An 11,201-nucleotide genomic window follows, 5' to 3' on the forward strand; every position below is an offset into this window, starting at 1 on the left:
TTTATCAAATGTCTGTTGGACAAATTGTAAAGTTGTATGAAGTTATTATAAAAACAAACAAAAAAATTTACAGAAAATTAACAATCTATAAATTTGAAAGAATTTAATTACCAGTAAAATTTTATATTTTCACGTTTAATTAAATATTTGTTTCTAAGCATTATAAATTATTATCTCACGAAAAATGCAATATATTAAAAATATTTCCAGCACTTAGTATGTAGCAGAAGAAACTTAACAGAAATTAAGTTAGATAGGAGAACAATGACCAGTATTAATATCCAGTACACCTATGAGATTTCAAAGAGTAAGGATAACAACCCTATATTGAAAGTAAAGGTTGGTTTATAATATATATATCTATAGCGCGTGTGCAAAGCGATTTGAAATTACAGCATAAAGTTATTTGCTAGTTCAAGTTATTTTGTTTTAATGTTAACTTGTACCATATAAAGAAAAATCAGTTACTTCTTTGACTTTCACCAGAGAGCGAATACCATTTGCCGTTTCTCATAGCAAAATGCTATATTTGATCTCTATTATGATTCGATCAGAAATAAAATTTTATATCGTATTTCATGGGATCATCTTTGTAGTATATATTTAAAACTGCTTTTTATAAAGCTGAGTCGATGTAACTACGATGACAGCTGTAGCTCTCTTTTTTGAGCGGAGGGACAGATTCGGAATTTGGTTTTTAACATCAAGATTTTGGTCACTGATGATCTTTACACCGATTAATTAATAAAGAAAGCTAAAGTAAGTAGAGCTTTCCAATAAATATTAAAGGAACGTTTAATAGTAACTTTATAGTTAATTATATCATTTTTTCACACGATTTCAAAGCGAAAACATTTTAGAAACGTTGTGATTGAAACTTTACGAAACGAGAAAGCAGCACAGAAAAAAGAGCAAACATTCAAACCTATAAAAACTATAAAAACACTTTAAAATTACAGGAAATTGGCAATATATCTTCAACTGATTACTTGTGCTGTAATTAAAAAATATTATAATAATAAGTAATTCGAAAAATATTTTCTTTCCCGATCTCAGGATTAAGTTAGCATTTATTTAATGAAATTTTTTAATGAAGAGGATTGCATCTTATCAAGCATAACATACAGAAATACCGTGTTAGATGTTACAACGGTAAAACTATTTTTGCATTTTATGTCATTATTCTTTTCCTACTGTTATAAAAACAATAGTATTATTTAAAAATTTATCAGTATCGACATTAACTTAAATTATAATTTTTTACTATTGGATGTGTTAAAGTTACGGTGATCTACACGACAGTCAATCTGTTAAAGAAATAAGTGGCAATTTCTACCAATAATCTAATTGAATTAGTAATCATAGCTTATATGGAAAAATCTAGTGTAATTTTGAACAGGTTATATGCCTCTACTTTTCCTTTATGAAAATAATAAATTTTATTTACACATTTTTTAATTCTGAATATCAAAGTTTTATAATCTTTAAATATGAACCACGACATTTAATATTATTTATTTTCGGTCGTAAAGAATAAAATGATAGGAATGTTAAGTAGTCAACGTCTTGATATATAAAGAAAACGTGAAAACAAAAACACTCTAAAGTTTGGCAGTTTGCTAGATACTATATCTGACTCTTTTTTTATACAAGCTCTTTTCTCCTACGCTATAATATATATATTATAGGGAAGTTTGATCTGCCATATTGTGGTTTTTCTTTGCCGTTGTCCACAATGCCAGGCATTTTTAATCAACGTAGAAACAAAAAAATTGTTATCATATCTGGCTAATACATAATTAATTAGACTATTACACAATTTAATTTATTTATTTATAACCTTTTTTTCTGATTGTTCCTAATTTATACTCTAATAACTGTACTTTTAATTTTTTATAATTGTGCAAAATCAATTTAAAAGAATTGAAATTAAATGTAATAAAAATTTAGGACACTTTGTAGCTTTTGATCTTATAATACTTATGATTTATTCTGCTATGTGGCAGAATCGTCATAAGACCTAATGTAAAATAACAATTATTTTAATTGGAATAACATTTAAACGACAATAGAAAACGATTTTAAGTTTTTACAATAGCTTATGCAGTTAGATAGAGATATTCTTCTCAGTTAATATTTACTTCGTCACGTTTTACTATACCTTTTTAACAACTATAAATGCTTATACGAATGCTATACATATTTAATTAAACAAATATTAAATAAATTAAAAAGTTTAATCTTAGGTTTTCTGGCTATAGTTTTTTAAGATCTTTGAACAAATGTAAAAGTTTTTAAAGACTATACATTGCACCATTAACGAATACAGATAGCAAATCTTTTGCAAGAACGCAGTAGTAGGATTTCGAAAAAAATTTTTATATTTATTTACATTTCAGTAGCGTGACGAGTTAAAACGCAGTTTCCTTAACGTAATATCGTCGAAGTAAATCCTGGACATGGAAATTTTTTTTCTTGATTTTCTTTGTTTCCGTTTTTATTTTTGGTATTCTAAAGTATGTTTAATTTACTTTATACTTTTTAAATTTTTATTAGAGTATGTGATATTAATTTTATAGGAAACATTATAAACATAGTTGCACCTGGATTATAAAGCGTGAAATGTGCTTGAAATTATACTGCTTTTAACGTGTTTGAGAATAGATGATGAAAATGAATTTTTACGATGCTTGAACACTAATACTAAATCTACATCTTGAAGTTTTCGGAATTTACGATGCGTGGGCACATCGATTTCAAATAACGGCATAAGGTAAATCGATAATTCTCCCTTAAATTAAGTTTGGACTGATAGGTATCTATATTCTGATATTTTAATATACACATCACATTATCATTTATGATTCATGAATATTAGTATAAAAGTATTTTTTGAGATTAACTAAGGTATATATAATAATATATTAGTTTTAATTCCTTTCATTTCTTCTCTATAGTGATCATCAATTAAAGTTGAAAATGAATAAACTGGATAGCATGCTGTGCGATTTTGTATACCTTAACCATAGGATGAATATTTTCTGATTTAAATGTAAGAATACCGATGAATTACAATAGTACTCTTTATCTTACAAGGGGACCTTACACTTAGTCCGACACGGATTTTAACGAGCTTTGGTATATTAGTAGTATACTTTGAGGTTGTTACCGTGGTAAAGTATTTTGTCCTAACGCTCAACCATTTTTAAGAAAAAAAGCTTTTGAAGTTTTGGTTTTATTGTATACATGTTATATTATCTTAAATTCGACCGTCTTTCAATCAGCGCGCTAGCGTATCTCGTAGAGTTCTCGCTTTTCGTACCGCTAGTTAGTGGTTCGATCCTTCATAGAGGAAGTTTTTTTTAATAATTTTTTTCTTCTGTTTTCAAATTATTTTTCATATTTTTTAATTTTTAAATATATACAGGAAAGAAAAAATTATTTATTACAAAAAAATTAGAAATAATAAATTTTTTCACATCTTGCGATAATAATAAAGGAAAATTTAATTTTGAATTACAATTAACATTTTATTTTTAACAGGTATATGAAAATAGATAAATGAAGATTTACTTTTCGTGAAGATTGTATCAGGATACAATCAATAGTAAATCATCAATTGTCATGAAAAATTTTTCAAAAAATGATTCGATATGCATGGTACGCTTTGAAATTATTAAAACCAAATGAAAGAGAAATATTTTTAAATGTTAATCAAGTTTGTTTTTCAACAATTCTTTTAAAAAATCGTTGTTCATGTAACAAGTCATCTTTTATTAATTGCGCGAGATGTGAAAAAATTAATTGTTTTGAATGATTTTACGAGAACAATCACTCTGGAACCTGCGTATAAATAATAATAAATGTACAATAAATGTTAAAACACATAGATAAAAAAATTATACATGAAATTGTTAATGATTAGAATATATACGATTGTTATTTGTTAGTATATTGAAGATTTATCTATTTTTATATACCTGTTAAAAAATAAAATATTAACTGTAATTCAAGGATAAACTTTTCCTTATTATTCGCAAGATGTGAAAAAATTTATTATTTCTAATTTTTTATAATAATAATTTTTTCTTTCCTGTATATATTTAAAAATTAAAAAATATGAAAAAATAATTTGAAAACAGACAGAAAAAAATTATTAAAAAAAACTTGCCCCATGAAGGATCGAACACTAACTAGCGACACGTGAAGCGAGAACGCTACTAGATACGCTAGCGCGCCATTTAAAATACGGTAGAATTTAAGGTAATATAACATGTATACAAAAAAAACCAAAACTTTAAAAGCTTTTTTCTCAAAAATGGCTGAGCGTTAGGACAAAATACTTTACCACGGTAACAAGTATACTACTAATATACCAAAGCTCGTTAAAATCCGTGTCGGACTAAGTGTAAGGTCCCCTTGTTAATATTATAAAAGACAATAGTAAGTAAAATAGCAATATTATGTTCAGAAACATACTTTACTGAGTTAAATATGTTTATTATATATTTTTTCATAAATTTTTGGTACTCTGCTTCTGTATTTATATTTGTTATGTTTCATACATAAACTACTTTCTTAAATAGTTTTATTTAAGAGTATGCGGCTGTAAGAAAAAGACTTCTTTCCAGCATCGGATCTATGTATATAAATTTTATCTTCCAATGCGTTAACAATATAAAGATTTCTTTTAACGAATGTTTTATTCGTAGAGATCCTATGTGAGTTATTATGCGAATAGAATTAAACCACTGTAAGAAGGAGTAAGCAAGACATGAATTTTTTAAAAGGTAAAAAAAATAATTTTTCTTCTGATAGAAAAAAATATTGTGATTGTATTGAAAAATATTTATTCAAAGCATTAGAGAACTTATTTTATCTTCAGAGATAATCTATCATTTTACTAGTAGAGAGAGCGCATTATTCTTACCAACGATAAGAAGAAGCCGATGGTATTGAAATCATTAAAGATTTTTGAAGACACAGTCTTCTTTTTATTTATACAAGGAAGAAACCATGTGCATTAATTTTCTATCATTAGAATTGAAAAAAGAATGCATCTTAGTGTTACTTATAAATTATTTTTTAAACAATTTCTTTTTAAACTATAATCTCTTGCAGATTCTGTGTTAGCCTAAAAGCTGCTATTTTCGGGGAAGTAAAACAAGGTGTTATAATTCACCGAGTTAGTTGGTCCCAGTCACCAGGACACAGTGTGTCCTTAGGTTGCGGATAGATGAATGGCCTATTTTTCTCGGATAGGGATAGAGGTTAGTTGCGAACAAAGTGAATAAGCAGTCGCGGACAGCCGATTGGAAAAGGATCTCCTTGTCCGGGGTTGAGCGTAGGTCTGATAAGCTCAAACTGTAAAACGACTTTATCTGGTAGCAACAAAGCATTGCCATGATTTCTGCTAGGGTAAAACTTTCCGGAGGTAAACTAGTCCCCTGTTCAGATCTTCGGGTGGGGACTACCCTCTTAAATTAATGTCGAGTTAAGTTTAAGAACAAAAGAATTCTCAAGGTGGGTACGTAGAACGTTCGTAGTATGTACAGATCCAGGGCGTTGCAATCAATGGTCGGCGAGAACGATAAGTACGGAGCAGATGTTGTCTCGCTGCAAGAAACTAGATAGTCTGGGGAAGACTTGCTTAACACTTTACTGACCGGTAGCGGTTTGAACATACTATGCCCTTTTAACCGCCCACTCAGCCGCAGATCGTCCGAGACACCGGCTCGGTTTCGGCCTAGACTGACGCGCGGGAATATATGCGCTTTTCCTAAGCTCTGGTAAAATTGTACGCTTTGTGTTATTGTAGGGTAACCAAATATATAAAATCTTTTACTTTAATAATATTAGTGTTAAACAATATTTATTTTATATATACAATCGTTTTCAGTTTATTATTTACATAAAATATACCATAATCCAAATAACAACATTTGTCGAATTAAGAAGTTGTTTAATATTTTTTAAACGATGATATCGCTCGAAACAGTCACCTTTGTATAGTGGGACGTTGCAGTATTTACAAGTGAAACCTGTTCTGCTTAGTTTTTCTTTACTTGCACAAACTCTGCATTGTCGTAGGGGTTTTTTACATCGATCGCTGATCACTATATTTACCAGTTTATGCTTTCCGAAATTTGCCAGTCTTCCAGGATAATCAAATCGGAATGTGGTTCTTGTGGGTTCGGAATTAGGTAGACCCTTATCTTGCTCTTCAGTTTCGCAGTCTTTTATCAATGAAAGTGCAGCTTTGTGCAGAAAATTTTTATATTAATCTTCTGTCCGTTAAGAGTTGTATATACTTTAAAGGAATTAGAAAATGCACAGTTGATGAAGAACATTACGACACGTTTCGTCCATTTTTTGTTTTCCTAAAAATGGAGTAATAGGACAGATATTGATCTGCGCCATCTACGCCCTTCATATATTTATTTTAATCTATTATTGAAATAGGCTTCTGTATGGGGATATCTGATGTCCTGCTTCTGTTTCTAGATTCCGCTATTTGTGCAGAATGTATTGTCGAGATCATGTGTACGTTCCTTTTGCCATTATTCCATACTTGTAGTAAAATATGGCCATTTCTAAGAAATTGATGTTTGTCTCTTGAAAGTTTGGCAGTTTGAAGTATTTGAGGAAGACCTCTAGTCTTTCGAATCGTCCCGCACACTTGCAATTTATTTTTTTTTTAAATTTTAGCCATGATGACACTATCATAGTAATTATCTTGATATATATGGTGCTACATGTTCTTATACGGTCTAATGACCGATAATACAGTCTCTTCTAATTTTTTTCCATCAGCAGCATACACACAAGAGTTGGATACGTATCCTGTACGAGCTTCAGACAGCACTCTGATCAGTATTCCGTATTTTGTGATTTTTGCGGGATTACATGTTTCGATTGACAGTCTATCTCTCCACGGAATTAAACATCCATCTAGAGACAATCGTTGATCTGTTTTATATACGTTGTTAAATTTTTCCTTGAAATAATCGATGACAGGCTGGACCTTCACCAGCCTATGCGAATTGGGAGAAATATCGTTATTGTTACAAAAATTCCAGCTTTGCATTATTTGTAAAAATCTGTTTCTGCTCATAACCTTCGAAAAGAACGGCGTTTCTATAGATGGATCTGTAGACCAATAATCGTAGAGAACGTCCTTCTTTACTTGTCCCATGAGAACGAACAGGCCCAAAAATTTCTTCATTTCAGTCATCGTGACGTCTTTCCATTTTTTTCGCTTTTTATGTAATTCTATATTTTTCCACAGTTTGATAATGATACTTGTTAGACTCCCCCACGAAGTGCTCAATCAGGTAACTTCCAATGAATAAATTCACAATATCTATTACGCTTTCAGAGGAACTTGGCATAATTTTTACGCCAGAGCTTCCTTTGAAAGGTTCCAAAATTATATGTTTGTCGTTCGTTGACAATGTACCATTGTTGTCTTCAACGTTATCATTTATGCCCACGTCTTCTGAATCACTGTATATTAGCGGTACAGGACGTCGCTTTCAAATCGCTATACTACTGCTATCACTTTCGTCATCATTACTACTTGCTGAACGGCAGTCAAGACAATCTGACAGGTCGTTGAGATAAAACTATCCGACACTATCCTTTTCATTCATTTTTAAGTGCTAAAGCTTAGAGAAAAGCACCAATTATCTAAATAAAGAATGCGAAGTGCTTACTGCTTGCTACTTGTCAGTCTAGTCTAATCAAATCTAACAGAAAGATCAAAAGTAGATTAATCGACGGCCGGACGGTAAAGTGTTAACACAGGGGTTTAAATGCTTCACCATGGAGGGTCGGGGACCCATAGTTTTGGCATCGAATTTATGATTAGTAGAAAAATCTTATCCACGGTTAGAAAAATTGAATTTATTAACGATAAAGTAGGACTTCTCGTTGTGCAGGGTTGGTGGTACAAGATTGCAATAATCAATTTGCAAGCGCCGACGAAAGACAAAAATGATAAAATTAAAAACGGGTTCTACGAGGAACTCGAACACCCCGTGGGTCAATTGCTGAAAGAGTACATGAAAGTAGTCTTAGGAGATATTAAAAAGTTGGATTAAATATTTATTATTCTTTAACATCTCTCTTCTTTTGTTTCCTACAAATGTTGCTAAATCACATTCTATATCCTAATCCCTATCAAATAGATCGGTTGTTACAATAATTTCACTGAAATAAAATATTAACATTATTTATTAAAACTTCTCTGTGCTTTATAATTTTCGTAAGTCAATAATATTTCGCTCGAGATATGTGAAGATTTTCTGTTAAATCTGAATATGTACTATTTTATCAATTCTCATTTTATCAAGTATATATTTTAAACGTACAAAATTTTTCCATGCATACATATCGAAAATTGTTTTATTTTGCTTATAATCAACAAATTATAATTAAACTTAGAAGACAGTTGACAAAACAATTCCAACTTCTACATACTTCTAGATAATTTTATTAAAATAATATATTTTCCTGCAAGAATACAAGGTCAGAATGACTACTTGTAAAAAAATGTTTAGGTTATAGGGAAATATACTCACGCTATGATAAAAAGTAATATATTTCAACTAAAAAAAAAATATTAAGAAGATCACTTTTTTGTTGTTTGGCAAAGATTATCAGAGAGAAAATATAGTACAAAAAAGTGAACATATTAAGGAATAGATGATCCAAAAGATCAAGGCATAAAACATCCATTTCATCGTATAATAAGCAATTTTCAGCCTGGAAAATAAATGTATCAAAAAATGATTAAATAAATAGGAAAACAAAATATTTTATAAAAACAAGATTATTAAACATTTACTTTCTGTAATAAATTTTTGATTCTTCTAACGTCTCCATCGGGTCTTTCGCTAAATATACTCGTATTCCGCGAATGTAAATTTCAAAATAATACTGCCAATCAATATCAGCAGCATTGAAGAAGAAGTTATGTTTATCGACGAGTGATAGTTTGTCCCATAATTTTAAAACGTTATCGTTACTGAATTCCCATTCGCGAAGTGTAAAAAAATTTAATACATGTTTAAACTTTTCTATTTTTCTGAAGATGTTAAGCAATCTGAAAAATATACAATTATTTGATAATGTGCTTCTTTACCGATGATTAATAAATCGCTTGTAAATTTAAATATCGTCATATATTACATTGGCTTTCTTCCGCTAAGATAAGCTAACGAGTCCACTATAAAGCTGGTATCCAGTGCAAAAAAATTGTCAAAAGAAAATAGACATAATAGTTCTGTATCATTTGTAACGAGTAGTAAAATAATATTTGTTTCGAAGGAAATTTTATACCACTCGTTTTTATATTATTTTCTAAGTAGCCCAATTTATTGGTCTTTGAACAGAGGAAACAACATTATAAATCGGAATCTCTTTGTCCGCTGGTAAATCATTATTTTTTCCATTTGAAGGACTAATACTCTTTAGTATGGACCTACAATAAAAGATTTTTTTATTCGCTTTAAATGTTATTTTAAGAAATAAACTAACAATTCATTTTATGATTTTTTAAAAAAGAAAAAGTGACCTTTTCTGTGCAACGTCCCATGCTGCCGCAATAATGTTATTGACAACATAGTCAGCAGGAATTATGTCGCAAATAAGCCTATCATTGCAATTTGCCGTGCGTAAAACACCTCTCGCACTACCAGCAACCATTCCTGTTACTCCATAAAAATTATTGATCCAACCAGCAATTGGTTCCTTTTCCGTTGAAGTAACAATTGATGGCCTAACGATGCAAGATGGAATTTTATTGGATTGCCGTACAGTATCTTCACAGATTGCCTTCGAATATACGTAAGTATTGGGCCAATTACCAAGTAGCCTGTAAGATAAGAGAATATGCTAAACTACTTAAGTTAGCTCTAAGCAAAATGCAATATTCTTATTTTTTTATTACTTTGGGGTAATTAAATCTAATTCGTCTTCGCTCAAAATCTCTGTCAATTCGATTATGTCTTCCGTCTTCATAGGCGGCATGTAGAATTTTTCTTCAATTTTTTTATGTATGCAATATGAATATGCCGTTGATATATAGACAAAGGCCTAAAGAAAAAATTAATTATAAAACTAGAACAACATATTTTTATTAAATCCAATGTCTAAATAAATAAATTTCTTCAGAAATTATATTTTAAAGTACATGATTATATAGATCGTTAATTAGAAAGAAGTACCTCTAAACTTTCATCTCCTGGGCAAGCATGAGCAGATCCCTTGTTCCTCTAATATTCGTATTAACTATAAAACGAATATTATCCATAAAACGCACGGATGCTGCGCCGTGGAAAATCAAATTGGTATCTTGAATACGTTTACGATCTTCCTCCGACAAACCTAAATTCAGTTGATTCATGTCTCCTTCTATGAGAATAATCTTTTTTCGACATCTTTCTGCTCTTTCTTCAATCTGTCGAAAATCTAAAAATTTAAATATACACCATAATATCGGTGATTTGTTTCATAAGTATAGTAATAATAAGTAGAATGTTTGTAACTTTACTCACAACATCATTGAAATACTCTTTGAATCGAGTATTCGGATCTTGCTGTTTCTTTCTCTTATTAGCAAATAAACCGTTTTTATGTCTGGACAACATCTAACAAAAATAGCAATAGATTTATACAAAAAGTTCTTACAAGAGGAACATACACCCCAATACTCACGGATTTTACGAGCTTTGGTATATTAGTAGTATACTTTTAGGGTGTTATTGTGGTAAAGGGTTTTTTCAAAATGCCTAGTCAATTTTGAGAAAAAAGTTTTAAAGTTTTGATTTTTGTTGCATATATGTTTATATTATCTTAATTTCAAGAGTCTATGAAGTGACGTGCTAGCGTCAGTAGTAGCGTTCTTGCTTCTCGTGCCGTAGTTAGTGTTCGATCCTTCGTGGGGGAAGTTTTTTTTAATAATCTTTTTGTATTTGTTTTCAAATTTCTTTTACATATTTCTTAATTTTTAAATATATACAGGAAAGAGAAAATTATTATTACAAAAAAATTAGAAACAAAAATTTTTTCACATCTCGAACAATAATTAAAAGATGACTTATTACATAAACAACGATTTTTTAAAACATCTGTTAGAAAATACACCTGATTAACGTTTAAAAATATTTCTCTTTCATTTGGTTTTAATAATTTCGAAG

At 29.9% G+C, this 11,201-nt stretch overlaps 1 pseudogene; it reads left to right on the forward strand.

Moving 5' to 3' along the window:
• Positions 1-565: 565 nt before the first annotated feature.
• Positions 566-768, forward strand: LOC122521756 (annotated as a pseudogene).
• Positions 769-11,201: the final 10,433 nt, after the last annotated feature.

The sequence above is a fragment of the Polistes fuscatus genome, unplaced genomic scaffold (genome assembly GCF_010416935.1).
Source record: "Polistes fuscatus isolate 324 unplaced genomic scaffold, CU_Pfus_HIC Scaffold46, whole genome shotgun sequence".
In the NCBI taxonomy this organism is placed as follows: Eukaryota; Metazoa; Arthropoda; class Insecta; order Hymenoptera; family Vespidae; genus Polistes; species Polistes fuscatus.